Source organism: Phyllobates terribilis, unplaced genomic scaffold (assembly GCF_046119375.1).
Source record: "Phyllobates terribilis strain yellow unplaced genomic scaffold, ASM4611937v1 Scaffold_3__8_contigs__length_932513732, whole genome shotgun sequence".
NCBI classification, from domain to species: Eukaryota; Metazoa; Chordata; class Amphibia; order Anura; family Dendrobatidae; genus Phyllobates; species Phyllobates terribilis.
The window spans coordinates 633,961,500-633,979,931 of record NW_027362763.1 but is presented as its reverse complement, the minus strand read 5'-3'; positions in this window follow the sequence as shown (position 1 = coordinate 633,979,931).

Sequence of the window (18,432 nt, the reverse complement as noted above, 5' to 3'; positions counted from 1 at the left end):
AAAATTTCACTTTTTTGTGAAAATATCTGCTAAATGAGGGTATAATATGTGTGATGGTACCCCAGGATAGTTCCAAATGTGTGTGGGTAGAATATATATCCCACGGGGGTAAAATTGAAAAAAGTTGAAAAAATTTTTTTTTTGGACTTAGTCATTTTTCCCGCGTTTATCAGACTTTCAGAGAGGGGAAATATCTGTGAGCATTCCGATTTCAGTTCCACAGCGATTCACCCAATGATTCCTTGATATTTAGTCGTTTTCAGCCAATTTTTGAAAATTTCACTTTTTTGTGAAAATATCTGCTAAATGAGGGAATAATATGTGTGAGGGTACCCCAGGAGAGTTCCAAATGTGTGTGGGTAGAATATATATCCCACGGGGGTAAAATTGAAAAAAGTTGAAAATTTTTTTTTTTGGACTTAGTCATTTTTCCGGCGTTTATCAGACTTTCAGAGAGGGGAAATTTTAGTGAGCGTTCCGATTTCTGTTCCAGAGCGATTCGCCCGATGAGTCCTTGATATTTAGTCGTTTTCAGCCAATTTTCTGAATTTTTGAAAATTTCACTTTTTTGAGAAAATATCTGCTAAATGAGGGAATAATATGCGTGATGGTATACCAGGAGAGTTCCAAATGTGTGTGGGTAGGATATAGATCCCACGGGGGTAAAATTGAAAAAAGTTTAAAAAAATTTTTTTTTGGACTTAGTCATTTTTCTGGCGTTTATCAGAATTTCAGAAAGGGGAAATGTCAGTGAGCATTCCGATTTCAGTTCCAGAGCGATTCACCCGATGAGTCCTTGATATTTAGTCGTTTTCAGACAATTTTCAGAATTTTTTAAAATTTCACATTTTTGTGAATATATCTGCTAAATGAGGCAATAATATGTGTGAGGGTGCACCAGGATAGTTCCAAATGTGTGTGGGTAGAATATATATCCCACTGGGGTAAAATTGAAAATTATTGAAAAGAATTTTATTTTGGACTTAGTCATTTTTCCGGCGTTTATCAGACTTTCAGAGAGGGGAAATGTCAGTGAGCATTCCGATTTCAGTTCCTGAGCGATTCACCCGATGAGTCCTTGATATTTAGTCGTTTTCAGCCAATTTTCTGAATGTTTGAAAATTTCACTTTTTTGAGAAAATATCCGCTAAATGAGGGAATAATATGCGTGATGGTAGACCAGGAGAGTTCCAAATGTGTGTGGGTAGAATATATATCACACGGGGTTAAAATTGATAAAAATTGGAAAAAATATTTTTTTGGACTTAGACATTTTTCTGGCGTTTATCAGACTTTCAGAGAGGGGAAATGTCAGTGAGTGTTATGATTTCAGTTCCAGTTCGATTCGCCCAATGATTCCTTGATATTTAGTCGTTTTCAGCCAATTTTCGAAAATTTCACTTTTTTGTCAAAAAAAAACCCGCTAAATGAGGGAATAATATGTGTGGCTACCCCAGGAGAGTTCCAAATGTGTGTGGGTAGAATATATATCTCACGGGGGTAAAATTGAAAATAGTTGAAAAGAATTTTATTCTGGACTTAGTCATTTTTCTGGCGTTTATCAGACTTTCAGAAAGGGGAAATGTCAGTGAGCATTCCGATTTCAGTTCCAGAGCGATTCACCCGATGAGTCCTTGATATTTAGTCGTTTTCAGCCAATTTTCTGAATTTTTGAAAATGTCACTTTTTGTGAAAATATCCGCTAAATGAGGGAATAATATGTGTGAGGGTACCCCAGGAGAGTTCCAAATGTGTGTGGGTAGAATATATATCCCACGGGGGTAAAATTGAAAAAAGTTGAAAAGACTTTTATTTTGGACTTAGTCATTTTTCCGGCGTTTATCAGACTTTCAGAGATAGGAAATTTCAGTGAGCGTTCGGATTTCACTTCCAGAGCGATTTGCCCGATGAGTCCTTGATATTTAGTCGTTTTCAGCCAATTTTCAGAATTTTTGAAAATTTCACTTTTTTGTGAAAATATCCGCTAAATGAGGGAATAATATGTGTGAGGGTACCCCAGGAGAGTTCCAAATGTGTGTGGGTAGAATATATATCCCACGGGGGTAAAATTGAAAAAAGTTGAAAAATTATTTTTTTGAACTTAGTAATTTCTCCGGCGTTTATCAGACTTTCAGACAGGGGAAATGTCAGTGAGCATTCCGATTTCAGTTCCAGAGCAATTCGCCCAATGATTCCTTGATATTTAGTCGTTTCCAGGGAATTTTCGAAAATTTCACTTTTTTGGGAAAATATACGCTAAATGAGGGAATAATATGTGTGAGGGTACCCCAGGAGAGTTCCAAATGTGTGTGGGTAGAATATATATCCTATGGGGGTAAAATTGAAAAAAGTTGAAAAGAATTTTTTTTGGACTTAGTCATTTTTCCGGCGTTTATCAGACTTTCAGAGAGAGGAAATGTCAGTGAGTGATATGATTTCAGTTCCAGAGCGATTCACCCGATGAATCCTTGATATTTAGTCGTCTTCAGCCAATTTTCAGAATTTTTGAAAATTTCACATTTTTGAGAAAATATCCGCTAAATGAGGGAATAATATGTGTGATGGTACCCCAGGAGAGTTCCAAATGTGTGTGGGTAGAATATATATCCCACGGGGGTAAAATTGAAGAAAATTGTAAAAAATATTTTTTTGGACTTAGTCATTTTTCCGGCGTTTATCAGACTTTCAGAGAGGGGAAATGTCAGTGAGCATTCCAATTTCAGTTCCAGAGCGATTCGCCCGATGAGTCCTTGATATTTAGTCGTTTTCAGCCAATTTTCTGAATTTTTTAAAATTTCACTTTTTTGAGAAAATATCCGCTAAATGAGGAAATAATATGTGTGGGTTCCCCAGGAGAGTTCCGAATGTGTGTGGGTAGAATATATATCCCACGGGGGTAAAATTGAAAAATGTTGAAAAGAATTTTATTTTGGACTTAGTCATTTTTCCAGCGTTTATCAGACTTTCAGAGAGGGGAAATCTCAGTGAGCGTTCCGATTTCAGTTCCAGAGCGATTAGCCCGATGAGTCCTTGATATTTAGTCGCTTTCAGCCAATTTTCAGAATTTTTCAAAATTTCACTTTTTTGTGAAAAAATCTGCTAAATGAGGGAATAATATATGTGAGGGTACCCCAGGAGAGTTTCAAATGTGTGTGTGTAGAATATATATCCCACGGGGGTAAAATTGAAAAAAGTTGAAAAAAAATTTTTTGGGGACTTAGTCATTTTTTCCGCGTTTATCAGACTTTCAGAGAGGGGAAATGTCAGTGAGCATTCCGATTTCAGTTCCAGAGCGATTTGCCCGATGAGTCCTTGATATTTAGTCGTTTTCAGCCAATTTTCTGAATTTTTGAAAATTTCACTTTTTTGTGAAAACATCCGCTAAATGAGGGAATAATGTGTGTGAGGGTAGACCAGAAGAGTTCCAAATGTGTGTGGGTAGAATATATATCCCACGCGGGTAAAATTGAAAAAAGTAGAAAAAAATTTTTTTTTGGACTTAGTCATTTTTCCGGTGTTTATCAGACTTTCAGAGAGGGGAAATGTCAGTGAGCATTCCGATTTCAGTTCCAGAGCGATTCGCCCAATTATTCCTTGATATTTAGTCGTTTTCAGCCAATTTTCTGAATTTTTGAAAATTTCACTTTTTTGTGAAAAGATCTGCTAAATGATGGAAAAATATGTGTGAGGGTACCCCAGGATAGTTCCAAATGTGTGTGGGTAGAATATATATCCCACAGGGGTAAAATTGAAAAAAGTTGAAAAGAATTTTATTTTGGACTTAGTCATTTTTCCGGCGTTTATCAGACTTTCAGAGAGGGGAAATGTCAGTGAGCGTTCCGATTTCAGTTCCAGAGCAATTCGCCCAATAAAGTCCTTGATATTATGTCGTTTTCAGCCAATTTTCTAAATTTTTGAAAATTTCACTTTTTTGGGAAAATATCCGCTAAATGAGGAAATAATATGCGTGAGGGTATACCAGAAGAGTTCCAAATGTGTGTGGGCAGAATATATATCCCACGGGGGTAAAATTGAAAAAAGTTGAAAAAAAATTTTTTGGGGACTTAGTCATTTTTTCCACGTTTATCAGACTTTCAGAGAGGGGAAATGTCAGTGAGCATTCCGATTTCAGTTCCAGAGCGATTCGCCCGATGAGTCCTTGATATTTAGTCGTTTTCAGCCAATTTTCTGAATTTTTGAAAATTTCACTTTTTTGTGAAAACATCCGCTAAATGAGGGAATAATGTGTGTGAGGGTAGACCAGAAGAGTTCCAAATGTGTGTGGGTAGAATATATATCCCACGCGGGTAAAATTGAAAAAAGTAGAAAAAAATTTTTTTTTGGACTTAGTCATTTTTCCGGCGTTTATCAGACTTTCAGAGAGGGGAAATGTCAGTGAGCGTTCCGATTTCAGTTCCAGAGCAATTCGCCCAATAAAGTTCTTGATATTTAGTCGTTTTCAGCCAATTTTCTGAATTTTTGAAAATTTCATTTTTTTGAGAAGATATCTGCTAAATGAGGGAATAATATGTGTGATGGTAGACAAGGAGAGTTCCAAATGTGTGTGGGTAGAATATATATCCCACGGGGGTAAAATTGAAAAAAGTTGAAAAAAATTTTTTGGACTTTGTAATTTTTCCGGCGTTTATCAGACTTTCAGAGAGGGGAAATGTCAGTGAGAGTTATGATTTCAGTTCCAGAGCGATTCGCCCGATGAGTCCTTGATATTTAGTTGTTTTCAGCCAATTTTCTGAATTTTTGAAAATTTCATGTTTTTGTGAAAATATCCGCTAAATGAGGGAATAATATGTGTGATGGTAGAACAGAAGAGTTCCAAATGTGTGTGGGTAGAATATATCTCCCACGGGGTAAAATTGAAAAAAGTTGAAAAAATTTTTCTTTGGACTTAGTCATTTTTCCGGCGTTTATCAGACTTTCAGAGAGGGAAAATATCAGTGAGCATTCCGATTTCAGTTCCAGAGCGATTCGCCCAATGCGTCATTGATATTTAGTCGTTTTCAGACAATTTTCTGAATTTTTGAAAATTTCACTTTTTTGTGAAAATATCTGCTAAATGAGGGAATAATATGTGTGAGGGTATCCCAGGATAGTTCCAAATGTGTGCGGGTAGAATATATATCCCACGGGGGTAAAATTGAAAAATGTTGAAATTAATTTTTTTTTGGACTTTGTCATTTTTCCGGCGTTTATCAGACTTTCAGAGAGGGAAAATGTCAGTGAGCATTCCGATTTCAGTTCCAGAGCGATTCGCCCAATGCGTCCTTGATATTTTGGCGTTTTCAGCCAATTTTCTGAATTTTTGAAAATTTCACTTTTTTGTGAAAATATCTGCTAAATGAGGGAATAATATGTGTGAGGGTACCCCAGGAGAGTTCCAAATGTGTGTGGGTAGAATATATATCCCACGGGGGTAAAATTGAAAAAAGTTGAAAAGAATTTTTTTTTGGACTTAGTCATTTTTCCTGCGTTTATCAGACTTTCAGAGAGGGGAAATGTCAGTGAGTGTTACGATTTCAGTTCCAGAGCGATTTGCCCGATGAGTCCTTGATATTTAGTGGTTTTCAGCCAACTTTCAGAATTTTTGAAAATTTCACTTTTTTGAGAAAATATCCGCTAAATGAGGGAATAATATGTGTGAGGGTACCCCAGGAGAATTCCAAATGTGTGTGGGTAGAATATATATCCCACAGGGGGAAAATTGAAAAAAAGTTGAAAAATTTTTTTTTGTGTACTTAGAAAATTTCCACACATGTGTCAGACTTCCAGAGAGGGGAAATGTCAGTGAGTGTTACGATTTCAGTTCCAGAGCGATTCGCCTGATGAGTTCTTGATATTTAGTTGTTTTCAGCCAACTTTCTGAATTTTTGAAAATTTCACTTTTTTGAGAAAATATCCACTAAATGAGGGAATAATATGTGTGATGGTAGACCAGGAGAGTTCCAAATGTGTGTGGGTAGAATATATATCCCACAGGGGTAAAATTGAAAAAAGTAAAAAAAAATTTTTTTTTGGACTTAGTCATTTTTGCGGCGTTTATAAGACTTTCAGAGAGGGGAAATGTCAGTCAGCATTCTGATTTCAGTTCCAGAGCGGTTCGCCCAATGAGTCCTTGATATTTAGTCGTTTTCAGCAAATTTTCAGAATTTTTGAAAATTTCACTTTTTTGTGAAAATATCCACTAAATGAGGGAATAATATGTGTGAGGGTTCCCCAGGAGAGTTCCAAATGTGTGTGGGTAGAATATATATCCCACGGGGGTAAAATTGAAAAAAGTTGAAAAAAAAAATTTTTTGGACTTAGTCATTTTTCCGGCGTTTATCAGACTTTCAGAGAGGGAAAATGTCAATGAGTGTTCCGATTTCAGTTCCAGAGCGATTCGCCCGATGAGTCCTTGATATTTTGTCGTTTTCAGCCAATTTTCTGAATTTTTGAAATTTTCACTTTTTTGTGAAAATATCCACTAAATGAGGGAATAATATGGTGATGGTAGACCAGGAGAGTGCCAAATGTGTGTGGGTAGAATATATATCCCACGGGGGTAAAATTGAAAAAAGTTGAAAATTTTTTTTTTTTTGGACTTAGTCATTTTTCCGGCATATTTCAGACTTTCAGAGAGGGGAAATTTCAGTGAGCGTTCCGATTTCAGTTCCAGAGTGATTCGCCCGATGAATCCTTGATATTTAGTCGTTTTCAGCCAATTTTCTGAATTTTTAAAAATTTCACTTTTTTGTGAAAATATCCGCTAAATGAGGGAATAATATGTGTGGGGGTACCCCAGGAGAGTTCCAAATGTGTGTGGGTAGAATATATATCCCACGGGGGTAAAATTGAAAAAAGTTTTAAAAAATTTTTTTTTGGACTTAGTCATTTTTCCGGCGTTTATCAGACTTTCAGAGAGGGGAAATGTCAGTGATTGTTACGATTTCAGTTCCAGAGCGATTCGCCCGATGATTCCTTGATATTTAGTCGTTTTCAGCCAATTTTCTGAATTTTTGAAAATTTCACTTTTTTGTGAAAATATCCGCTAAATGAGGGAACAATATGTGTGATGGTAGACAAGGAGTGTTCCAAATGTGTGTGGGTAGAATTTATTTCTAGTGTTGAGCCACCCCCGTAGTGTTCGAGTTCTTTTCGGTTCGTCGAACACCCGTGTGTTCGCCGAACTGTTCGTCGAACTGTTCGTCGAACACCTTCGAACACCGTTAAAACCAATGGCAGGCAAACAAAAACACATAGAAACACATAGAAAACACCTTCAAAGGTGTCCAAAAGCTGACAAACTGCTCAGAAGACATAACTAACACATGGAAAAGTGACAAGTACATATAGTCATGCGAAAATAAAAGAGGTGGAGGAGTAAAAGGAGGGGGAGACACAGATAAAGGCATGTCATGCCCTTCTAAAATCCAAAAAGTGAGAAGCCGACACGGCCAGTCCGCTCCTGCCCGTGCCACCTCCGTGTCGCCGGGTTTGTGCCAGAGCCGCGGTGAACCCTGACGGCCAGCCCCCCTCTCCCAATACTGGTGCCTGTCCGCTGGTGGGTCGAGCGAGCCCCCCTGTGGTGGAGGCAGCTCTAAGCTTTTTAATTTAAATTGTCTCTCTAATTTGAATGAATACACTTTAAATCCATTTACAAGGATCTATTGGAGGGCAAGTCTCATGCCAGCAGCCGCGTAATTCCAGCTCCAGTAGCGTCCACTAAAGCTGCTGCAGTTAAAAAGCTTTTATAAGGATCGAGCTCGGCTGTCCACCGCAAGGCATCCTAATGCCAGTCCCAGCCCCTATGCCTTGGGGTGCCTCCTGATGCTCTTCACTAAGTATCCCATGGTCCCGAATCATTTCCTTTGAAAAAATTAAGTGTCTAAACTACAGGTGGTGTAGCTTGCTTAACAGCCGGGATAATCCGCTGACTAGCAGACACTGCTACTAGGCACAAAGTATTTCCTGGGCTAGATGCAGTTAAAAATTTGTAATTAGATACTCTCGTTGGATGCTGAGAAAGCATTCCATAGAGTCTCCTGGCACGCCATATATGATTCTCTTAAAAAGCTTGGGGTAGGGGTCTAGGGGACCCTTTTATAGCCAAAATCACGGCCCTGTATCGCAATACGTCACGTAGGCTGAAGATAAATGGAACTGTAGCACCCTGAGGGCTCGGTTGCTACAGAGGTATTGCACCTCACTCAGAGGTGTGATATCTCACTCTCAGGTAAGGATGGAGTGTGGATCAGGACCCGACACCTGCATGCATTACACCACATTGCCATGGGGCAGGGCGACCAATATGCCCCTGAGATGGGCACGACAGTCCCTGTCCCTGGCTGGAGTGGGGGGAGGGAACACTGAGGAAGGGGAACCCTGTAGTGCAGGAGCAGGGAGGAAGCAGTTCCTGGGTGCATTGAGAAGGGAGTATAAAAGGTGGGCACCATCTTAGTTCAGTGCAGAGAAGTCTGAGCAGAAGTGGCAGGGAGCAGGGGCTCTGCATGAGCTCTGCTCCGGAGGCGGGCCTAGTAACAGAGGCCCAGGCCTGGAAGAGGGAGAAGGAAGGAAGAAGAGCGGAGAAGGCTCCAGGAACGAGGAATGAAGGGATCCCAGGGGTGCGGACGGGCGAGTCGCCACCGCACGCCCGAATCCACCTGCGTGGAGGGGTCAGGCCAAAGGGGGAGACCGGTCCCCGAACTAGTGGAGGCAGGAAACGACCCTCAGCTAGAAACCGGAGGCTCTGACATTTTATGTGGCGCAGCCCCTCGCTACACCCGCTAGGAAGGCACCACATAGGGTCAGGGAAACTGGCGCCATGTTTACCAAGAGGAGGCCCGAGGCAGCCGGACAGAAGTGTTGGTAAGAAAGGCCAGACAAAGGACACACAAAGGGGGTCCTGTGAAGTGCTCCAAAGTTATCTGGGAGTTGTCTGAGCCCCTCAGCTGGTGAGCACAGTACGACGTGGGCAGCCGTTACCTGCAGACGTGGTCTGGATAATAAGAACTGTGAGTAAAGGCCCTGGACTGCATCACTGACTCCGTGTCGTTACTGCTGCTGCCCTGCACCATCACCCCCATCCTCCGCATACACTGCCCTGAGGCTATACTCCTCCCGTGGGGAGTTATGCTGCGCTCTGCTGCACCCACAACACCAGCCTCAGCGGTCTGCCCTGGAGCGGCGGTTCACTCTGACCGCAATCCACGGGTGGCGTAGTCGGACATTTAAACATCAAAACCACATAAATAGTTCCGCCACTGGTTTGACCGCCCTGAGCCATGGAACCGGGTCGCCGCCACGGAGACTACAACCACCAGCATCCACCAAAAAGGGTCCGGCTCCGGGTGTCCCAAGGCCCAGGGGGCGCGTCAGAACATTTTCATCACCTTTCACAATCACCAATGGGACAAGGCAGGGATGTTCTCTGTCCCCTCGTTTATACATCCTAGTGATGGAGCACCTGCTCTCATCAATTCGCCATAACCCCAATATTAGGTGGATTGAGGTGGGAGGCACCAAGTACAAGTGCTCTCTATTTGCTGATGATGTCCTAGTATATATCACTCAATCACATATATCCATCCCTGCTGTTATGGCTGAAATAGATCACTTTGTTACATGGTCAAATTTTAAAATCAATGCAGCGAAGTCTGAGGCCCTCGATGTCTCCCTCCCCAAATCCATATAGGATTCCATCCAGTCCAACTTTCCCTTTGCCTGTCCCTCACAGGGTATCAAATAATTAGGAATTCCTATTCATAGAGACCTCTCCCATCTATGTTATCTTAATTTTGGGCCCTTTATTGAACAACTCCATACAGACCACGGTTGGCAAGTTAGAACTGTAAGATTCACTACGTGAACCGCTGGTGTTTTGTAGAAAAGCACATGTACACTGCGTTCCAAATTATTATGCAAAAAGTGTTTAGGAGTGATAAGGGAAGAATTTGTTTGTTTGTCAGTTAAACTCATTGATGGTGATGTGTGTCAGGGCTCTTTATATCACTGTAAGCAATTGCAGACACCTGTGCTAATTAGTTTGGCAGGTGTGTCCAATGAAAGGCAAGACTACTTAAGAAGGCTCTCTCACATTATTAAGCAGCCTACATTTTCTGCCAAAATGGGAAAGAAAAAGGATGTGTCGGCTGCTGAGAAGCAACAAATTGTGGAGTGTTTAGGTCAAGGCATGACTACAATCAACATTGTGCGATGATCAGGATGAAGTGTCTTGGCAATCAAGAAGTATGTAGCTGATTCACAGTACACACGTGTGCGTGCTGATAAGGGCAAATTGAGGACTCTTTCCTACAGGCAATTACGTCAGGTTGAAAGAGCAGCGGCCAAAAAGCCTTGTCATAGCAGCAGACAAGTTTTTGAAGCTGCTTGTGCCTCCAACGTCCCCCGAACAACAAGATGCAGGGTCTTTCAGAGGTTTGCAGCTGTGCATACGCCATCCTGTCGACCTCCTCTATCCACTTCACACAAGCAGAAACGGCTCCAGTGGGCCAAACATTACATGAAGACTGATTTCAAAACAGTTTTGTTCACGGATGAGTGCCGTGCAGCGCTCGATGGTCCAGATGGATGGAGTGGAGGATGGCTGGTTGATGGACACCCCACGCAAACACGGCTACAGCGCCAACAAGGAGGAGGTGGAGTAATGTTTTGGGCTGGAATCATGGGGAGAGAGATTGTCGGCCCCTTTAGGATCCCTGAAGGCGCTAAAGATGAACTCCATAATGTATGTGGATTTTCTCAAACAGCACTTCCTGCCATGGTTCAAGAAGAAGAACCGTGTATTTCACAGCAAGATCATTTTTCTGCATGATAATGCACCATCTCATGCTGCACATAAAACATCTGCATCTCTGGCTGATATGGGCATAAAAGGGGACAAACTTATGGTGTGACCCCCATGCTCCCCTGACCTCTACCCCATTCAGAACCTTTGGAGCATCATTAAAAGGAGTGTCTATGATGGCGGGAGGCAGTTCATATCTAAGTAACAGCTCTGGGAGGGTATTCTGTCCTCATGCAAAACAATTGAAGCAGAAACCATCCAAAACCTGACAAATTCAATGGACGAGAGAGTTCAGAAGCTCCTTTCGAACAAGGGGTCCTATGTGAAAATGTAACATCACCTAGAATAAAGTTTTGAGTTGAAAACTGTTTGATTTCAGTTTCTAACAACCTGCTAATGCTTATAATTTCAAAAATGACCATTTTTTTGGTCTTTATTAAAATGAAAAGGTTGATCGAAAAGTTTGGGGGATCTAAGAGTGTGGCAACCCAGTAGTCATGATTACTTCGAATTCTGACAATATGAGGGTCATGCTGCAGGTAGTGCAGCAAGAAGGCACTTATGTGTCTTGCGCATCTCGGAGCCCCAAAATTATTTTCCGGGCTAGATGCAGCTAAAAATTATTTTAAATTTTAAATCTGGTGAAGCTTTAGTATAGATGGCCTAATAGGATCAGTGCTGCACACTGCTACAAAGCCCAAATTATTTTCCAGCCAAGATACAGATAAACATGATTAGTAATTTGAAAGCTTAAAACGGTTGGTAGGGTGATTTTAACCAATCATCAAGCTTTTACTCTCCCCAGGATGACACAGGGGTAGAAAAGTCGTTTCGGATCCATGATTTGTTCATCTTTATGAACGTGAGTCTGTCTACATTATCAGTGGAGAGCCGCGTGCGCTTATCTGTCAGCACACCACCAGCAGCGCTGAACACACGTTCAGACAGAACGCTGGCTGCGGGGCATGACAAGATCTCCAAGGTGTAAGTGGCTAGCTCCGGCCATTTATCCAGATTGGAAGCCCAAAAAGAGCAAGGGTCCAGTGACACAGTCGTAGCTTCAATGTTTACTTGGAGATACTCCTGTACCATCGTCTCTAGGCGTTGACTATGTGTCAGACTTCTTGTCTCCTGTGGCCTTGCAAAGGATGGGCTAAAAAAGTGGTGAAATGATTCCGCAAAATTGATGTTACCAGCAGATACTGTGGTTCTGTTACGGTTTGAGTGCTGAACACTTGACGGTCCCATGGTTGGCAAGTTGGAACTGTGAGATTCACTACGTGCACCACTGGTATTTTGTGGAAAAGCACATGTAAGATTCTGCAACAGTCTCTGCTGATACTCCTGCATGCGTGCATCCCTTTCTATGGCAGGAATAATTTCTGCAAATTTACTTTTGTACCGGGGATCTAACAGTGTGGCAACCCAGTAGTCAGGATTATTTCTAATTCTCACAATTCGAGGGTCATGTTGCAGGTAGTGCAGCAAGAAGGCACTCATGTGTGTTGCGCATCCAGGAGCACCAAGTCCCTGTTGTGTTGGTGGCGAGGTAACAATCATGCTTCCTTCCTCTGTCCTCTCCCCCCAACCTCGCACAACAGAAATGTGATCAAGGTCTCCCTCATCTGATGAGTCTTCCATCAGTTCATCCTCCACTTCTTCCTGGGCTCCTGCACCTTCCTCACTAGTTTGGCTGCTACCATGCGCCCTGGTAAAACCATCTCCCCCACCCTCACATGCCTGCCGCCTTGGTGCTGCCGACCGTCTGGACCTTGCAGATGTTAGCCCTTCCGCATACAACTCCTCCTCCTCTACTTCCTCCACCTCCTCTTGTGCCACCACCTGACTCCGAATTCTGTTTAACATGTGCTCCAGCATGTAAATCACCGGAATAGTCATGCTGATAATGGCATCGTCAGCACTAAACATCTTCGTCGCCATTTCAAAACTGTGCAGAAGGGTGCATAGGTCCCTGATCTGAGACCACTCCTCCAGCGTGATTTGCCCCACCTCTGAATCTCGTTGGCCCAGGCTATACGTCAGAACGTATTGCACCAGGGCTTGTCGGTGCTGCCACAGTCGCTGCAACATGTGCAGAGTTGAATTCCACCGGGTAGGCACATCGCATTTTAGCCGGTGAAGTGGCAGGCCCAACGACTTCTGTAGAGATGTAAGTCGCTGAGCTGCGGGATGCGAACGGCGGAAGTGAGCACACAGCGACCGTGCCCTCTGCAGAAGGCCATCTAGTCTGGGATAGTGGGCTAAAAATTGCTGGACAACCAGGTTCAACACGTGAGCCATACAAGGCACGTGTGTGACATTGCCCCGGCGAAGGGCCGCACCCAGGTTTGCAGCATTGTCGCACACGGCCTTCCCTGGTTTCAGGTCCAGTGGAGACGACCATTCATGAAATTGGTTCTCCAGAGCTGACCACAACTCCTCAGCTGTGTGACTCACATTTCCCAGACATTTCAATGTAAAAACCGCCTGATGACGTTGAGCCCTACTGCCAGCATAGTAAGGAGGTGTGCAGGATCCCTTCTGCGCAGTTAGAAAGCTTGTGGCATGACCAGACAGACTTTGGGTGCAGGTGGAAGACCGAGAGGAGGTTGAGGAGGCAGAAGCAGTGGAGGAACTTTGACATAAAGAGGATTGACGCACAACTCGTGGGGACGGCAAGACTTGGACAGCAGCCCCTTGTCCTGCTGTCACCATAGTTACCCAGTGCCCAGTCAGCGACATGTAACGCCCCTGTCCATGCCTACTTGTCCAAGTGTCTGTGGTGAAATGCACCCTGTCACACACAGAGTTTCTCAAAGAAGCGGTGATGTTGTGTGCGACATGCTGGTGGAGCGCAGGCACACCTTTCTTTGAGAAGTAGTGCCGACTGGGCATCTGGTACTGGGGCACTGCGACGGACATAAGGTCTCGAAAATCCTCTGTGTCCACCAGGCGGAAAGGCAGCATTTCTGTAGCCAAGAGCTTGCAGATGGTGAAATTCAACCTCTTAGCTTTCTCATGGCTAGGAGGAAATGGTCTTTTACTTGTCCACATCTGAGGGACCGAGGGCTGGCTATTGTGCTTAGACGGGGTTGATAAGGGTGTCCCCGGCAAACTGCCGATCTGTGAGGAAGATGCAGGCGGACATGTTAGGTTGCCTTGATCCAAAGGTGGTGCTATCGATGTCGGACAGCGCTCAACACCTGCTGGTGTTCCCACCTCCAAAGAAAATGATGACCTGCCAATCACGCTGGCTGTTGCAGGTAAAGAGGTGGCAGGTCTGCGCCCCAAAACAGGTGTGACTGCTGTCCCCCCAGTCACAGAGGATGAAGAGGCGGCGGATGCACAAGATATGGCAGACGGTGGTTGGCCCGGCCGGCTAGGCCGCATTGTAGCACACTGAGCTTCCCACTGCAACTTATGCTTCATGTCCATGTGCCGGTTCATGCATGAAGTACTCAAACTATGTATTTTTTGGCCTCTACTTAGCTTTTGCTGACAAATGTTACAGATAACACGAGTTGGGTCATCTTTATCGATCTGAAAAAATGCCCAGGCTATGCAAGGCTTAGCACCCATGCGACCTGAAGAGCCACCACGACTTGTGGTGAGAGGCAGAGTTGTGTTTGAGGATGCAGTTGTTGATGTGCTTCCAGTACTACGTCTCTGTCCAGGAAGGCGCAACCTGACCTCGTCGTCACTAGCATCTTCCTCCACCTCCTCTGCTGACCTCATCTCTTGGCTGACTGTGGGTTGACAGTAAGTGGGATCTCCAACCTCATCATCATCACCCTGTGTGTTATCACACCCGTCGTCCTCAGAGCCAACCTGTTCCTGCCCTGACAAAAAACTAAAGTTGTCGCTCCAATCAGGTATTTGAGTCTTATCATCGTCTTCCTCATTGTCTCCACCAACAGGAGTTACAGTTTGGGAATGAGGGTCTACATTATGGTCAGAACCTTCTGCGTCTGGTCCTGGATCCGACTCATAAAGATTCTGGGCATCAGTGCAGATCATTTCCTCGTCTGGATTCACAGAAGCGCTGGAGTCGACCTCTGATTCCCAGGCTATAGTATGAGTAAACAGCTCTGCAGACTCAACCATCTGTTCTACCTCATACTCAGACGGGCAGCTGGAGATTTGGGAGCTGTGAGGAAGCAAGTGCGATTTGGGTGACATCTTTGAGGACTGGAGTATTTGTGATGTTGAAGTTGATGTGGAGGAGAGCCCACTTAAAGGAGCACTTGATATCCGTTGAAGCACCTGCTGTTTTTGTGCCTCATCTGGAATTTGTAGCAATTGGCGTGGCCGTAAGAAAGGGATCTTATCACATTGTCCGCTAAAAGAAGTAGACATTTTAGTTTGGCTGGAAGATGGTCTTTCTTCTGCAGATGTTACTGTTGCTTTAACACCTACCCCACGGACACAACCTTTTTTCCCCTTCCCAACACGCCTATTCCCCTTTCCACCAGCAGCAGGCCTTTTTCCACTCATTTTGGTGGTTAACTAATTCACAACTCTGGAGTTGTTTGCACAAAAAAACAATGGATGGTAACCGAGCAGAGCTGAGTGGCCAAACTGTGGTATTAGGCCAAAACTATTGGCTGGGTTAGATGCAGAAAAAAAATATATTCAGTTTGCAACCTGATGGAGGTCAGTATAGATGGACTAATACAACAAGTCCCACACACAGCTAGAAGCCCAATATTTTTTCAGAGGTAGATGCAGAAAAAAATATATTCAGTTTGCAACCTGATGGAGGTCAGTATAGGTGGACTAATAGAACAAGTCCCACACACTGCTAGAAGGCCAAATATTGTTTCAGAGCTAGATGCAGAAAAAAATTATATTCAGTTTGCAACCTGATGGAGGTCAGTATAGATGGATTAATAGAACAAGACCCACACACAGCTAGAAGCCCAATATTTTTTCAGAGCTAGATGCAGAAAAAAATTATATTCAGTTTGCAACCTGATGGAGGTCAGTATAGATGGATTAATAGAACAAGACCCACACACAGCTAGAAGCCCAATATTTTTTCAGAGCTAGATGCAGAAAAAAATTATATTCAGTTTGCAACCTGATGGAGGTCAGTATAGATGGATTAATAGAACAAGACCCACACACAGCTAGAAGCCCAATATTTTTTCAGAGCTAGATGCAGAAAAAAATTATATTCAGTTTGCAACCTGATGGAGGTCAGTATAGATGGATTAATAGAACAAGACCCACACACAGCTAGAAGCCCAATATTTTTTCAGAGCTAGATGCAGAAAAAAATTATATTCAGTTTGCAACCTGATGGAGGTCAGTATAGATGGATTAGTAGAACAAGACCCACACACAGCTAGAAGCCCAATATTTTTTCAGAGGTAGATGCAGAAAAAAATATATTCAGTTTGCAACCTGATGGAGGTCAGTATAGATGGACTAATACAACAAGTCCCACACACAGCTAGAAGCCCAATATTTTTTCAGAGCTAGATGCAGAAAAAAATTATATTCAGTTTGCAACCTGATGGAGGTCAGTATAGATGGATTAATAGAACAAGACCCACACACAGCTAGAAGCCCAATATTTTTTCAGAGCTAGATGCAGAAAAAAATATATTCAGTTTGCAACCTGATGGAGGTCAGTATAGGTGGACTAATAGAACAAGTCCCACACACTGCTAGAAGGCCAAATATTTTTTCAGAGCTAGATGCAGAAAAAATTTATATTCAGTTTGCAACCTGATGGAGGTCAGTATAGATGGATTAATAGAACAAGACCCACACACAGCTAGAAGCCAAATATTTTTTCAGAGCTAGATGCAGAAAAAAATTAGATTCAGTTTGCAACCTGATGGAGGTCAGTATAGATGGATTAATAGAACAAGACCCACACACAGCTAGAAACCCAATATTTTTTCAGAGCTAGATGCAGAAAAAAATTATATTCAGTTTGCAACCTGATGGAGGTCAGTATAGATGGATTAATAGAACAAGACCCACACACAGCTAGAAGCCCAATATTTTTTCAGAGCTAGATGCAGAAAAAAATTATATTCAGTTTGCAACCTGATGGAGGTCAGTATAGATGGATTAATAGAACAAGACCCACACACAGCTAGAAGCCCAATATTTTTTCAGAGCTAGATGCAGAAAAAAATTAGATTCAGTTTGCAACCTGATGGAGGTCAGTATAGATGGATTAATAGAACAAGACCCACACACAGCTAGAAGCCCAATATTTTTTCAGAGTTAGATGCAGAAAAAAATTAGATTCAGTTTGCAACCTGATGGAGGTCAGTATAGATGGACTAATAGAATGATGCTATGCCCAAAAGATTTTACTTCACTAGGTGCAGTAAAAAAATTGGTATTCTATACACAGGTGGTATATCTTGCAACACAGATAGGCTACTCCACTGACTAACACACTCTGCAATAGGCCAAAAAGGATTAGCTTTGCTAGATTCAGCCAAATGCTGTGAAAAAAACTTGCACAGCACTGGCACAGGCATGCCTGGCAAAAACTGATAGGAACTGATGTAACCTAGTCCTGAAAAGGATTCCAATTACAATTAGTCTTTACTCCCACAACCTATCTATTTAAGAGCACAGACCTGCCTGATAAAAGTCGTAGGAAATGCTGTAACCTAGTCCTTAAAAGGACTGCAATCACAACTATTCCCTACTCCCAAGCTATCTGTATATTTGTGCGAAAATTGGCTTGAAATTAACAAGGTATAGCGCACACAGCAACAGCGGTGCCGTCTAACACGCAGCTGCAGCAGTGAGAAAATGGTGGCGACGGGGAAAATGGCTTGGTCTTATAGGGCAAGGACATGTGACATACACTGCCAATGACACATGCCCTTGCTTGTGTGAAAAAAAGCACTTCGCTCCGTGTGTGCGCTGCTGATAGGGTGACAGATTGCACCTCCCCACTGTAAATGCGGGAAAGAGAAAAAAAAATGGAGATCTTCATTGTTCCTGCAGAGATCCATCCCCTGCCCCTCCCCCCACCCCGCTGTACACTCAAACTGCGTATTAACATTAATTTTCATCATTACTGAGAAAAAATCCAGTTATGATTTTGGTGCACGAACAGTTATCGAACATAACCTCGAACAGCCGAATTTTTCTCAAATTGTTCGTGTTCGCCGAACGGCTCGAACACCGCCCAAAACAGCTCGAATTTGAGATTGGCGAACAGTTCGAGTAGAACAACGCTCATCTCTATTTATTTCCCACGGGGGTAAAATTGAAAAAAGTTGAAAAAAATTTTTTTTTGGACTTATGTAGCGTCGGCATCCTTGCCTCCTGCTAGGCAGGGACGCTGTTCCCCTCACCTCTCCGCTCTGTGCCCGGCGTCTTCCTCCCGCTCTGCTGGCAGCGCGCGCTGCTTCCCGGCCACAGTGCTTAGGGCGCGCGCGCGCTCCCCTCTCTTAAACGGGCCGCGCGCGCCGTCCTAATGAGTCCCCGTCCAATGGCCGGAGGACTTCACCATATATAAGGCACCTCCTCCAAAATGGAGGTGCCCGAGCAATGTTGTTGCAAAGCCTTCACTCTGCTTCAGCCCTCAGGTCCCGTTTCCAGTTACCTGCCAGTCACCTGCCAGATTCCTGCCTGTTACCTGCCAGTCA